General features: G+C 41.8%; 1 pseudogene; it reads left to right on the top strand.

Moving 5' to 3' along the window:
• Positions 1-262: 262 nt before the first annotated feature.
• Positions 263-1,164, top strand: LOC148032542 (syntaxin-124 pseudogene; annotated as a pseudogene).
• The last annotated feature ends 8,123 nt before the right edge of the window (positions 1,165-9,287 follow it).

Below are 9,287 nucleotides of genomic sequence, written 5' to 3'. Positions count from 1 at the left end.
GTTAATCGTTTCGAAGTTGCAAGGTGCTGCTTGCTTACGAGATCTCTCTCTCTCTCTCTCTCTCTCTCTCGGCTGTGGAAATGGTTCGGACTTGGAACTCTCTCTCTCTCTCTCTCTCGACTGTGGAAATGGTTCGCGCTTCGAACTCTCTTTCTCTCTCTCTCTCTCATGTTCACCATTTATGGAGTGGTTTACAGTTACTTATGAAAAGTCTTTAGTGTGCTCTCTCTCTCTCTCTCTCTCTCTTTGGCTAGACTCCACAATGAATGATCTTCTGTCAAGAAAGTTCACGAGCATGCTGAGCTATGTGAATTTGCGGAAAGATGACCTAGACCTGGAGGTGGGACCTGTCGTACGGGGAACAGAGATGGTGGCCATCGACCCCAACGACAGGAAGTTCCACGAAGCAGTGGGTCTCGTCAACCAAGAGCTGGACAAGGTCAAGCTTCTCTTCACGGACCTGCAGAGAGCCAACAACGAGAGCAAGACGGTCGTTCGATCGGACGACATGAAAGCCCTGCGGCAGCGCACTCATCAAAGCGCGTGTGCAAGAACTCAACGAGGTCAACCTCGCAAACCGCAGGATCCCCGGCTGCGGGCAAGGCTCCTCTGTCGATCGCATGCGCGCGTCACAAATGGTGGGACTGGGCCAGATCCCAGAGCCTCATGCACAAGTTCTATTCCGTCAGGGAGAGGGTCACGGCTCAGTACAGAGAGACTGTGGAGAGGAGGTATTTCACCGTGACAGGCCAGCACGCGGATGCGGCCACGATCGACTACATGATTAACACGGGGCAGAGTGAGACGTTCTTGCAGACGGCCGTGCAGGAGCAAGGGAGAGGCCAGATTCTCGACAGCATGAGGGAGATGCAAGAGAGGCATGAGACCGTGAAGGAGATCGAGAAGAGCCTGCTAGAGCTGCATCAGATCTTCCCGGACATGCAGGTCCGGGTTGATGCTCAAGGGGAGACGCTGAACGATATCGAGGGCAATGTCAATCGTGCCAACTCTTTCATCAAGGACAGGACAGTTGAGGTGACAAAGGCTAAGGAGTATCAACCTCGCTCGCGTAAATGGAAGTGCATAGGTATTCTAATCTTGCTCCTCGCGATCCTCATAATTCTAGTGCCAATTCTCGTGAAGTTTATACGATCCTCCAGCTAACAAGAACGAACATTTCGATTGTCTGAGAAGCTCGCGCTTACATTAAACTTGATCCATATTACCTTCAAACGGTCAATGGATTAGGCAAAACACAAACATGTGCCTATCATCTAGCAGTAAACGAAACTAAACGCTTGAAAAAAAGGGATATGGTATGTAAAAGGATCTCTTAGTTATGATGCATGTGCACTGGTTACGCACTCAACATGGCACAGAAAGATAACGCGATATGTGAGCTCAAGGTATGCTTTTGTATTATTCAATCAAAGAAACGGAACAACATAGACACATCCCAAGACTAGGTTTACCATTGGGTATAGGGAATCACACGTAGAGTGGAAACAAGGCAGGACTTTGAGTCACTACTACTCCCTATATAGGTGTTTCCGGTGATAACGGCATGGTATACCTACAAAGCCCTTACACTCACCCCCGCGTACTGGGTTGCTGTCCTCAACAATCTAAGGGTAGTGTTTTATTTGACTAATCGGAGGTCTTAACACAACTTTTTCTATCAAGGTGGTTAGTGTCTACCGATCTATGTGACCGCGGGGTCTTAACACAGTCTATACTATTCGACTGGTGAGTGTCTGCCGCACTAGGACTTGGGGGTCTTAACACAACCTTTTCTAGCAAGTCAATGTCTGCCCATCTAGACTTGTTTAGGGCTCTATTGGAGTTATTGATGTTGGGATTACCATGCGAATCCACCCTCGACTCAATCACATTTGAGGAGTGGAGGCATTCTGGGTCTATGATTGAGAACCGCTTGTTTGTTGAAGAGGCTGATCAAGGGGCATTGGAAGGAGTAGTGGGGTTTTCCTTGAGCCAAAGGGTGAATACGTCTTTGCACGAGCCTTCACTTTTGAAATCCAACTGGCTTCCTTGAGTGGATGACCACGCCACTTGGTGAGGTACTCGGGGGGGTATCCTCTTTGATCCCAGTGTCGAAGGAATGCTTCTACTTCAAAAGGACCATTGGAATGGAGCATTCCTACACATTTTCCCCATTGGTTGTCGCGATAGAACCTGCGCAGAAGACGAGCATAAAAAGCATTATGGGCACATATACTATCTAGCAGGTCGAGTTTGTAGGTGACTTCGTTTAGCACTTGAGTGATTCGATAGGGTCCATAGTAGCGGTGGTTGAACTTGGGAGTCATGTTCTTGGGGAGTGACATATTCTTAGAGCTGACTAGGACCATGTCTCCTTGCGTGAATAGTACGGCCTTCCTCTTTTTGTTGGCTTTCTCAGTCGTAGTGATTTTGCTTTGTTCTAGGCTTTGCTTGGCCATCGCATTTTGATCTCTCGATTTCTTCAGGAACTCCTCTGCATCTTGATCTTCTACTTTGGCCGCTCTGGATGCTAAGGCCAGTGGGTTAATGACTTCTTTTCTTGTTGCCAATTCAAAGGGGATGTAACTCGTTGCCGAGTGGACAGAGCGGTTGTAGTGGAATTCCAAGACATCAAGGTACATGGCCCAATCTTTCTGGTCCACTCGGCCATAGCTTCTGAGATAATCTTCAATGCCTTGGTTGATTCATTTTGTTTGTCCATCGGTTTCAGGGTGGAAGGATGAGGAGAATCTCAACTGTGTTTCCACGGTTTTGAAGAGTTCCTTCCACATGTCGCTCATGAATCTTCCATCTCTATTTGATACTATAGCCAAGGGTAAGCCATGGAGCTAGAATGAAGTGGCCTTGCTTGGAGAAATAGTCCACCAGTACAAAGATGATAGTGTATCTATGGCACTCGGGAAGTTCCACAATGAAATCCATACTGACGACATCCCATGGCCGATTTGATACGAGGAATGGCTGTAGTAATCATGTTGGCTTTGAGCATGGTGATTTTACAAGTTGGCAAGTGGGGTAGGTTTTGATGTACTTGATGACTTCCTCCTTCATGTTGGGCCAAAAGAATTGATTCCTAAGGGTCTCCAAGCTTTTGCCTTGCCCGTTCTGTCCTCCAAGTTTTCCATCATGTATTTCATGGAGGATGAGTTACTTCAACTCCAAATTGTTGGGGATATACAATCTCTTGGCTACAAATAGGATACCCTCCTCAAGGGTGTACATTCCATGCACGGTTTTGTCAACTTCCACATCTTGGATAATTTTGTGCATCTCGTGGTCCTATTCCAAGGCCTCCTTGACTAACTCCATAAAGTTGCTGTTGACCACACTAATGGCTTTCAAGTTAGCTTTACGGCTCAAGGCATCTACTATCTTGTTGGTGGAGCTAGGCTTGTGTTTAATCTCCAGGTCAAATTCTGCTAGGAAGTCTAGCCAATGAGCTTGCTTTGCCAATAACTTGGGTTGTGATTGGAAGTATTTGAGAGAGATATTGTTTGTGAAGACTATTGTGTACTTGTCTTGAACATAGTGCTTCCATTTCTTGAGTCTGTGGATGACTGCTAGCATTTCTTTCTCATGTGTACTCCACCTTGTTTCAAAATTTGTACATTTCTTAGACTCATAAGCTATGGGGCGGCCTTCTTGCACCAGTACACCTATGCCATAATCAGATGCATTTGTGGATATGTCGAAGGGTTTGGTGAAATTCGGTACCTTCAAGATGGGAGTTTGACTCATGCATTTCTTCATATGCTCAAAAGCTTCTTATTGCGCACTCCCCCATGTAAAAGAGTGATCTTCTTTGGTGAGGTGGGAGAGAGGGGCAGTGATGAGGCTATAATCCTTGATAAGCCTTCGGCAAAATATTGTGAAGCAAAGGAACTCCTACAGTTCTCTTACAGTTTTCAATACAGGCCATCTTTGGACATCTTCCACTTTCTTAGGATCCACTTTGATACTAGCTGATCCTACAATAAAGCCTAAGAATTTCAACTCTTTCACTGCGAACTCACATTTTCTAGGTTTGGCATATAACTGATGTTGCCTAGTTTCTCAAAGACTAGGCGTAAGTGTTGCTTGTGTTCCTATAAGGTTTTGCTATAGACTAGGAGATCATCAATATAGATAATGACAAAGACATCTATCTTGGGTCTAAAGACTCCATCCATGAGGCCACAAAATGTGCCTGGCCCATTACATAGGCCAAATCCTAAGACTAACCACACAAAACTACCATAGCAGGTGCAGAAGCCTGTTCCAGGAATATCTTCTTCTGCTATGCGGATCTGATGGTAACTTGATCTAAGGTTTATGCGGCTAAAGTACTTGGCTCTGTGTAATCTATCTAAGAGATCCTCCACTAGGGACATCGGGTATTTGTTTTTTATGGTGATTTTGTTAAGGGCCCTATAATCTACACAAAGTCTAAGTCTCCCATCCTTCTTCTTGACAAATAACACTAGGGCACCAAAGGGGGATTTACTGGCTTGTTCCTCTAATTCATGCAGGTGCTTCTTTAGTTCCATGAGCTCGGTGTGGTTCATGCGGTAGGGTGCTCGGGCCGGTGGGGCAGATCTTGGAATCAATTCAATCTTATGATCCACATCCCATCTGGGTGGTAGGCCCTTGGGTAGCTTTGTTGGCATTATATCTTTGAATTATTCAAGTATCTCTACCACTTCTGTGTTGTTGCTCTGATGATTAGGCCTCTTAACGCACTTTTAGACGCGATTTTTGAATTGAGAGAAAATCTTACGGGCGCGTCTACCCGCCATCTATTTGCACGTCTACAATTTCGCGTCTATAGTCGCATGTATGAAGAAATTTACACGCAAAAATAGACGCGAAGTAGATGCGCTCATACACGCATGAATACAAGCGCATAAAAAAACCAAAATTGTTATTTATTAATTTTTTTTTGTGCGTCTACTAGCGCATTTACATGGCAAATTAGACGGGCCTAGACACGCCTATAGACGTGCTTTTACACGTGCTGATAGATGCGAATGCAAAACCAAAAATCTCCTTTTTTAAAACAAGATATTTACTTTATTTTTTAAATTTAAATTATGTAGCGCGTGTACTCTGCATTTTAGACGTGATTATAGATGCACATTTTCTGTAATCTAGATGCGCAGATAGACGCGAAGAACAGAACTAGAAAAAAAAAACCAAAGAGCAACCACATGCTCTCTGGTTTTTTTCCCCCCCTCCCATACATCAAATTGTGCATTTGGAAAAAACACAATGGATTTGAAGGATCACCACAACAGAAACGAGGCATAGATGCGCATGCTAGATGCGGAAAGTCGAGCGCGTCTATCATTGCGTCTATATGCACGTGTAAAAGAGCGTGCAAATAGACGCGAATTTTGCGTCTATATATCCGCGCAAGTAGACGCAACTATAGACGTGTAATTATTTAAGCACCTGAAATTGGATTCAATATAATTAAAAAACCAGAGTTAATAATTATTTTTGCATTGCTCTCTAATGAATGGCAGTTCCTCTAGTTGACAAGCAAAGCCTGATATAAGTAATTAGCAGCAAGCGACACAAACCTTATTATACAATTAGTAGCAAGCGTTGCATGTATCTCGTAATTTCTCTACTTGAAGATGATAAAAAATACTTCATTTTTATTATGGAAAATTCAATTTAGCTTTAAACTTGACTATTGATTCTTGAGTATGTACATGTGCGCATGATATTTTCCATAGAACTTGCTCACATTGTTGAGGTAGTACTAATGTGTCATTCTTGTTTTGGTGAAATTTTGTAGAGTCAATAATTACAAAACCACTTGGATGATGTGTGATTGTGCAATGCTAACCATTTGTTACCACTTCTTTAAACCACTTCACATCTAGTACATATATAAAGAATCGTCTGAAGTTAAGCTTCAGAATATCTTGGATCAAGCCACAATAACCTTTCATGGTGCAATTGCCATCCTCGAAGTGAGCAAGGACAGCACAATCTTGGGTATTTCTCTTTTCATCTATACGTTGAGTTCGAAGATGTTGAAACTCACACCAAATAGCATTGAATAATGTGCACTAGTAGTAAAAGATGAAGATCAAACATGTCAATTTATTATATAAAATATAACTAGAAACAAATTAATTGATAGTATGTCTCACCTTTGATAAGCAACCTCGTGCGTATTCCCACTCTTCTTGAGATATATTAATTTCCTCCTCTTTTTCCATTCTCTCCATTTTCTCATGTAACCAATCTATATCAATATGACGTGGGAGCGCATTTAGATGATCTGGAAATGAGACATTATGTCCATATCTAGTGCGAAATGATTGTCTTTCACTTTTTCTTCTTGCCCTTGCTTCATTATATAGTGTCACCCATTTGCTCATTACATCACTATTGAGCACACAAAAACTATTTAACTTACGAAGTTCTTCTTTTGTTAGCACTTTACTCATTCCTTTTCCTTGAGGTATTATAGAGGTCATCCTCAAGTCTTCATCATCTTTCCATAGTCGTGGTTGAGAGGGGTCCACTTCAATAAGATATTCAAAGATATAAACAAGGGATGATTGCACTAACCAACCCTCAGCCATGCTTTCCTCAGGCCGTGCTTTTTGCTTCACAAAATCTTTCAAGGTTTTCATGAAGCACTCAAGAAAAAATATCCACCTTGCATGAACTGCCCCACAAAGCGCAATCTCATCAATCAAATGTACTAGTAAATGTAATTGAGTAGTCAAAATGGATCGATGAAAAATTTCCTCCACCAAACAAACCACCTCAACAGATAATACTCGAGCATCTTCCAATGTGTTTGGATCAATTTTCTTCGAGCTCACGTATCTATCAGGATGTATTTGACAATTGTTTGTTTTTGTGTAGAAATTCAAAGATATATAATGAAAAAATACAATGTATACACACCTCACAAGCTCTCCCATCTTGTAAATGATATCACGTACATCTTCATAGATCAAACGATTAGTTGACAAAAAAGTCATCATACCCCAAATTTTACACATAGTTACTCCACTAGTTACTATATTCATGGTTAGAGATACCCTTCCTTGAATCATTTTGTGCCAATCGTGGGGCTTCAAACCAGATAGTTGCTCCACACCTCTTTTCTTTTTCTTTATGAAGGCTCCCTTGAGACATCTCATACATCATGTGGGTGTTCGAAAGCTACATATTTGTTCCTTCACTATTTTTTCCTCGTTCTTTGACAACATCCAAGGTGCATGGGATAGCTCAATCTTTCCTCTGGGTCCAATGCGTGGCCAAGCTTGTCTCATACAACCAATGTTACGCAAATCCTCCCTTACATTGATTGAATCACGAGCCCCTATCAAGTGATCCCATAATCTAGATACAACATTTTTGAATATGTGCATGGGTTCCAACAGGTGATTGATCTTGAGTTTAGTCCAATATGAAATACAAAAAAATATAGAGAACCTAACAAACAAACAATGTATTATGTAAACAATTTATCATGCTAAATACTTTAAAGTCAATCGAGAGAAATGCACTTCTTATCGACTCATGCCGAGTGGAGGGTGGCTGTCGGCATTAATCCATTTCTCCTTCCAATCTCGAATGGTTAGAGATTGTAAGATCATTCCATTATTAGGGAGAACATATTTGGGATGGTCAATAGGAGGAAAATTAATGATGATTGTCATAGATAACCTTCTTTAAACGTGCCGGCCTAGAGAAAACTAGAGAGGGACCGCAAATAGCACATGCATGATATCCTGACGTGGTTAAACATGAACAAACAAGTGAATTAATAAAATACAATTTATTCAAGTCTTGAATTTCAATTATAGAGTTATATACATGTACCTGAACACTCTCTGTATCCTAGAAAGTCATGCATGGTCCACAACAACATGGCCTTCAACGTGAAATCTCTAGAGGACGTAGATGCACTTGTATCTTGCACCTCAATACCTTCCCATAACATTTGTAACTCTTCCATCAAAGGCTCTAAGTAAATCTCCATGTTCTTTACCTTGTGCTTTCCAGGAATCAGAAGGAACAACATTACATGTCCCTTTTTAATTGCCATGGATGGAGGAATATTATAGTTTTTCAATACCACTGGCCATAGATTGTATGATGTGCTTTTGATGCCAAATGGATTGATTCCATCCATACCTAAACCAAATCTCAAATTTCTTGGCTCTTCTTTGAAAACGGGCCTTAAATTATCTATATGTTGCCATGTCGATGTGTCTGCAGGGATCCTCCATTTTCCATCACTTGAACGATGACTAGCATGCCATGACATGAGCTTTCCAATAGACTTACACTTGAACATAAGTTGAATATGTGGAACAATCAGAAAATATCGCAAAACCTTACGAGGCACATCCATTGACTTCATCTCCACTTCGTATCTTGATTCGCCACAAACAGGACACTCTCGTGTGAGATCATGAATCCCACGAAATAAGACACAATCATTGACACATGCATGGATCTTGACATAATCGAGGCCTCCTAGAGATGTCAAGTAATGTCTTGCTTGCTCTCTCTTAGTTGGCAATTTGTTTCCTTTTGGAAGCATTTGATAATAAACTACATATATTTTTAAAAGTGAGTTTAAGAACCACCAACATATATTTGTGTCTGATTTCAATATAGAACGATTAATATTATGATTCATAAGCCAGAGTGAATTGATATCTACTTCAATAACGCATAAAACTGACGTTACTCCATCCATAAATTGTTTGCAAGTTAAGTATCTCGAGGGACGCACGAAGAACGGAGTACATACAACCTTCATACAACGGAGTAGATGACGCTACATATAGTGGGTCATCTGGCTTCGTAGAGTGACCTTCTCCCTGAACCGGTTGCGAAAATAGATGGTGTACCATGTTGTCCAAATCCTCATCTTCTACAACTTGATGGGGCATTTCATGAGGGCTACTATTATGGGCGTCAGTCTCCACTCTTCTTGAAGACTCTGCCTCCTCGCATCGATGTTTTGCAGCCTCTCGACGCCCGGGAAGGAGCATCTAAGGATGTGGCACCGCATTCTGCTCAACCACAAAAGGGAGTTTCATGTACGTTGATATATATTGAGTAACATAGACTAGCAATCTTAGTGTTTTTTAAAAAGAATGAATACCGGTGCATTTTGTCGGTCCCATTCTCCATACATGCTGAGGTGTGACATTGCAACTTGACATGCTCGAAAAATACACCCTCGACAACGATCACACATGCATTTAATTTTTCGTCATAGCCATGCATCTCGATTA

Source organism: Lygodium microphyllum, chromosome 8 (genome assembly GCF_053477565.2).
Source record: "Lygodium microphyllum isolate KBCC chromosome 8, Lygodium_microphyllum_v1.1.10, whole genome shotgun sequence".
NCBI lineage: Eukaryota > Viridiplantae > Streptophyta > Polypodiopsida > Schizaeales > Lygodiaceae > Lygodium > Lygodium microphyllum.
This window is presented reverse-complemented; position numbering and strand designations above follow the sequence as displayed.